The 6,760-nt window shown below is 39.9% G+C and overlaps 1 long non-coding RNA gene across 1 annotated transcript; it reads left to right on the top strand.

Moving 5' to 3' along the window:
• The first annotated feature begins 207 nt into the window (after window positions 1-207).
• Window positions 208-2,081, top strand: LOC138854624 (uncharacterized). The gene is made up of 3 exons (XR_011393821.1): window positions 208-546; window positions 745-850; window positions 989-2,081. It is a non-coding gene; the product is annotated as an uncharacterized lncRNA (long non-coding RNA).
• Window positions 2,082-6,760: the final 4,679 nt, after the last annotated feature.

The following is a 6,760-nucleotide window of genomic DNA, read 5'->3' as shown; positions in this document are numbered from 1 at the left end:
TTTGGAAAATTTACTAAATTTTCCTATAATTAGTATTGTGTATGTGAAGTGTTAATATAATGTAATGTAAATATGAAGTATTAATGGTAATCACAAACTACCAAACTACTTGTGAGGAAGCGAGTGAGCGGTTCCGAGTGGGGGAGGGGGATGAGGGGGTTGTGTAGATGGCAAGAGGGCAGTGTTGATGAGGTGGGTGTGGAAGGTTGATTGCTGGTCGTTTCGGCTTTTTTTTTTTTTTTTGACCCAAGGGAAGAGGTCATAAAAGGAAAACTGAATCTGAGCGATTACAGCCCAGGTGGCCGCCATGAGAGGTGGATTTAGTTCTCTTAAAGAATTTGGAAATCGGCAGAATATTTAAATGAAATTGACGAAAGTGTAATAGAAGCGGTATCGTCAGAAATTGATGAAGCGAATTTTACACCCCATGTAATGTACGTGTCCCAGTGTATTAATTCTCACTACAGGCATGTTAATTTATATTGGCCAATACGAATTGCCTACCGAAAGGGAGGCGTTAGGATATGACACCAAAATTTTAATTTGGTGAGTAATATTTAAATGTCCTTAATACTTTTCCAATCATGTAATTGATTTATATTTATATAAAATTACCCAAGCAAATTACTCAGGTCAAGTAATTGATATTATCGAATATATACAGTCCACATATAATTTGTCAGTGTTGGTGGCATAATTTTTTCAAATAATTTTAAGAGCTATATGTTCTAATAATAATTTAAGGTCCAGACGTGTGAGACGTGATGACCTGAGAAGGTGGGCACGAAGGTGGGATATTATGACCTGGTGACCTTAAAGTCCCACTTGACTCTCAGGTACATCAATATCAGTAAGTGTAAATTGTTTGATGTACCAAAGTTTCTTCACAGTTATGGGGGTGAAATGTTAATTCAGGAAATTCTATAAAATTTACCCACATAATTTCTCACACCAATGATGATACACTTCACGTCTCTGTTCTCTCCAGGCTGCAATACTGCTGTTTACTAACAGCTACCTTCAAGGCAGGCCAGACTGCTGAGCTAGAAAACGTACAATAAACTTTCACTTCTGTGCACTCAAACATCTAAATTACTGGGAACACCTGAAATCCTTTCATCTGTATTCTTTGGAAAGTAGGTGAGAAGATACTTCATAATTTACATCTGGAAAATACTGGAGTGACTGGTCCCAAACGTGCACACCGGAATCTCTTCATGGGAAAGCAAAAGACTTAAGATAGAATTTACGATGCAAAGTACTTCCAATAAAACCTTTATGTACCAGTCTTTGATTTATAGGACTGTAAGTTGTCAAGGATGTGTCAGCTACACCAGTATACATATCTTTCAGTTTTCAATAAGAATGACACATACTCACTGTATAAAACAAATATTTACATAGTTAAATGTGGGTTACTCTTATAGACTACTCACATGATCAGTGTCTCAGTGAACTTACTTTCCCTGTGAGTGTCATAAACAGCACACTAAGTGTGAAAAACAAACTGCACAGTAAGAGTTAAAGCAAGAGAGTGCCGGTGTGCAGCCATATTACCACAAGTGATGTAAATATTATGAGTCCCTCACTGCTTAGCTTACTGGAGAACTTCATTTGTGTCATGTTGGTCAACTGTTTGTTTTTCTTCTATTTCTGGTGAGGGAATGTAAGAGGGGAGAGGGGAAGGGAAAAAAGAGGGACGGAGGAAAGCGAGTTGTTACATTCCTCACAGGAGATGCCTTCTTGCCTGTGACTCTTCAAGCAAGCAATTTCAGTTATCCTTAGCTTCTTTGAATCAAACACGATTTCCCAGGTGCTTTATGATCACTAGCATATTTATGGGAGATTACCAATAGATCCCTAGCTGTTTTAAAGAGCTGGACAGGCACCTAAAGTCAGTATCTGACCAGCAGGGCTGTGGTTCGTATGTCGGTTGGTGTGCGGCCAGCAGTAACAACCGGGTTCGTCAGGCCCTGAGCCACCATGAGGACTGGTCATGGACCGGGCCGCGGGGGCGTTGACCCCGGAACATCCTCCAGTTATACCATGGGTTTTGCTCTTCCACGTGATTATAATGTTAAATCTGTGAATCACAACTTTCATCAACTAGTAGTTTCTTAGGTTATTAATATAGCGGCTGAGCTTCACATTAACATCAAGAATACTTTAATCCCACAAACAGAGATTAACGTAACTTAGGTGTGTGGGTGTATACCTCAGCAGGTCATCACATATATACAAGCTTGCTTTGTCAATATTTAATGTCCTAGCTATAACATTCCAGGAATCTTGATTAACATTATTATAATAAATAAGTGCTAAACAACTTCACTGTGTCAACACCCACTCAGCAGCATTTTGAAGAATGTAATCCATGAATAGCGCAAAGACAATTAAACTTATTACTTCTTTTAAATTATATCTTTGTGTGCTTTTATCTGTTCATCACATTTTTTATTCATTCCATTTTCCAACTTATATAGTTCAGGAGAAAACGAGCGTCCACGTTAGTCTCCTGTTTTTATATTGTCTACAGGTTACCGGTAACTAAACTACCTATCATAACAGAGAATAAATACTAGTATTAAATTCTCGTTGAATGTTCGTTAGGTCGAGCAGAAATGATTGAAGGGCAATTAGCAGATATTCCAAGCTTTAATTGGAGACCAGATTGCTTGATAATTAATATTTCTTGATGAACGCCAGTTTCACGAGCTTCACAGTCATGTCTGCACTGTTTTGTCTTCTGAACATAACCAATTCAATCCCTTAGTTCATGAAACAGCGTCTTCACCCTAGCGTGAGATCAAACATATCGTATAACAGGGAAGAGACTGAGCGGGGAAATGAAGAGACGGAAAGAAGGAAAATGGAGGAATACAAGAACATGTGTAGAAACAAGGTCTTGTCCTAGGAAAACGTACAAGGAAGACATGTCCTAGGAAAACGTACAAGGAAGACACTCTTATTATAAGTAAATGATACGGAAGCGTTCAACCGCAAGGAGTCATACAGGGCCTGGGAATAGTAGTAACCAGGTTTGATCCTAGGAAGGGAAAGCTACCCCCAAAGGATTAGCAGTGAAAGTACGACAGTTCAGGCAAAGTCGTTAATGACACATAAGTGCGACTCCAGGTAAATCAATTGCTCATGCAGCTCATTGCATTTTTTCAAGCAGCATGAGACAAAACACTTCCTATCATTCCATGACTCATCTGTAGGGAAAACATCTTTTCATAAATAGGCTGATAAAACCTTACTTTATCTTGAGTGTTAAAATGTATATACCAATGAAAACATCCCAAGGAATGTGACAGCTTAACAGAAGAGTCCAAAGGCAGATACGGCGGACGCATGATACGAGAGACTCGGGGGATTAAGATGAAATATGTAATAAGGAAGTGAGATGGAGGAGTGGTAGACACCTGGCAGACGTGACCAACTGAGGCACTGCCAGGATTGTTGAACTACAGTGCTGACACCACACCTGGCTTCCTGCCTCTGCTCCCCCCCCCCCCCACACCCTTTCCGCCCTCACTCTTCAACACCACAACTACTTCCATCACCCACCACCACACTACACACACCGCCATATATTCAACACAGCATAAACGGCAGCCACAATCCATCAGTGCAATGTAAATTAATTTGACTGTCATATATGTGAATTAAAACCGTATCAAGGTCTTAATATTCCGCACGATGCAGCCTGGCCCAAGGCCGGGCTCCGGGGATAAACAGTATCTAAAATTATACATTATTGCGTTAAGGCAACTGAAGAAATCAGTACGTATCTATAGGTACATTTACACACAATTTCTTTTAAGGGTAACTGATAGGGCATTAAGTATAAACAGGTTGAATTAAGAGGACCAGGACCAAGAGAACACAGACGGAAGCTCAAGACACAAATGAGCCATAGGGATGTAAAGAAGTATTTTAATCTCAACGTAGTTGAAAAGTGGAATGACTTGGCTGAGGCAGTGGTAGAAGCAAACTCAATACACAGCTTCCAGAAGATGGAGCCAGGACCTGAGTCTGTCTCTCTGAACATAACTCGGCGAGTACACGTACACACACACACACACGTGTACACACAACGTACACACACGTACACACGTGTACACACAACGTACACACACGTACACACGCGCGTAGACACACACGTACATGTACACACATACACGTACACATACACGTACACACACGTACACACACACACACACACACACACACACACACACACACACACACACACACACACACACACACACACACACACACACGGAAGTAATGGGAGCTGCAAATAAGACTGGCAATATCTGTGATTTTTTTCGGGTAGGAACATATGTAGAAAGAAAGACAAAGCACTACAAATACTGTTTACGAGACAGGAAACAAAGAATCTAGTCCTAAGAAGAAAATTGAACCTGCGGGGATCTCGTAAGTTCGACACAGTATATGTCAAGGAAGACAGATGGTAGAGGAAAGAAAAGCAGAAATGGAGTCACAGGAAAGGAGTAAGCGGCAGCAGCAGAGAAATGGAAGAGGGATCAGGCCAACCGTCTTGGATGGGGAGGAACAACAGAAGTAGAGATGTCAGGCAATACCCCAACACTTAACTGAGAATCCTTGTCCAATTTCTCCAGAAGTAAAGAAAGAAAGCAGTTTATCCAGAGAACAGTAAGAGAAAAATCAGTGGTACTCATATTTAGTCACCAACAAATGTGAGGTCGTGAAATAAAAAGTAACAGGAAATCCCAGTATTAGAACTATTACAAAGACAAAACTCTCAGGCATAATATCAGGTGTGGTATTTCCAGAGGGCTACCAAATAATAAGAGGGAAAACAGAGGAGGAATAGTAGCTCTGATGGTCAGGAATCTCTAGAGATCTGAGAGGCTAATAAACATGAAACAGAAGATTTCAGGGAAAATATAGGTATTGTAATGTCTGGAGAAAAAAAAAACTAATAGTGGCAATGATCTATAATCCACCAAATAACAGATGGCGAAGGCAGGAGCATGACCATAATACTAAGACAATGATACACTCGGAATGGAGACAGTGGTAGAGAGAAGAAAAGCTAAACTTTTAGTACCATGAGATTTTAACCATAAGGAGAGTGACTGGGACGCCCCATGGAGGACTAGAAACATAAAAAGTGAAACTTATGGAAGCAGTAAGGAAATTTTTTAGAGGCAACATGTGAAGAACGCAACAAGAATGAGGGGATGAGATGAGGCAGCAAGATTAGACCTAGTTTTTACATAAAATGACTAAGACATAGCTCAACTTTCTTGTGGACAACCACTTGACGACAACGACCATGTGCTAGTAAGCTTTTTAGTACTTATGGGAATGAAGGAAATGGAGAGTAGCAGAAAATGGGACTACAGAAACTTTCCGAGAGGTCCAGTGGGAACAGAAACTGGAGGGCAAAACTGAAATGTCTTATAATGCGCATCACCAGCATGGAGACCTCACCAGATCAAGCACCTTTAAAATCTTAGAGGTTCAAAGGTTTGTACCCACACTAGTTCCAGAGCTGAGGGGTGTGCACTATGCAGACACGATAGAAATTGAACTTAACGACTCAAAGTGAGGATGATTTAAGACGCGATTGTGATATACAAGATATTTAGAGGAATTGATGGGTGCAGCTAATACCAGCTGTCTGACTGATTAGGTTATCGACAGAGATACCTTCTGTCTTTCTTTATCTAACAGTCTATGGGTGCCATTCTGCTAAAGCAACAGCTAAAATATAAATAATACTTAAAACTGGATAAAATAAACATTACCCATCTTTAACTACAAATAATTAATCCCTCCCTCCTTCCCTCTCTCATACGCGCGCGCGCACACACACACACACACACACACACACACACACACACACACACACACACACACACACACACACACCATTTAAAACAATGTGCATGGAAATGTATGATATCGATCAGTCATGAGCAACTCCAACTTGTCCTTTCATTAGGACCACATGGTGGTGCATCTGCCAGAGGCAAATGAATGAGTCTCAGAAATTACGATGTGTTGTATTAGCATTGTGTTTTGCATAGTGACGTTGTAATGCGCAGATCCCCCACTGGCTGCCCACTCACTCAGGGACAAGTAGTGAGCCCCACCCATCACTTTGCATAATCAATACTCACAAACTGACACACAACCTTCCCTCCTGTCTCAATCACACACTCACAACCTGACACTGACTCCTCACATTCTGACACACACACCTCACAACCAGAGACAAATTTACTCGCAATTACACATACACACACACACACACACACACACACACACACACACACACACACATACACACACACACACACACACACACACCTTACCTCACATACCCTCTCCTCACAAATGCTATATTAGTATTTTTAGTAGTTTTGTTAGCCAGAATTAGAAGAAATTTATATACTGTCGATTTTTGTTGCTAACATTTACAGTATTTTTTCGTATATACACCAAGAGGTGCTATATATATATATATATATATATATATATATATATATATATATATATATATATATATATATATATATATATGTATATTATATATATATATACATATATATATATATATATATATGCAAAACAACCACTCTGAAAGAATAGAGAAATTCCAAGCGCTTTCGTGACTACTCACATTATCATAGTTCCTTGATAATGTGAGTAGTCACGAAAGCGCTTGGAATTTCTCTATTCTTTCAGAGTGGTTGTTTTG

Source organism: Cherax quadricarinatus, chromosome 65 (assembly GCF_038502225.1).
Source record: "Cherax quadricarinatus isolate ZL_2023a chromosome 65, ASM3850222v1, whole genome shotgun sequence".
Lineage (NCBI taxonomy): Eukaryota > Metazoa > Arthropoda > Malacostraca > Decapoda > Parastacidae > Cherax > Cherax quadricarinatus.
This window is presented reverse-complemented; position numbering and strand designations above follow the sequence as displayed.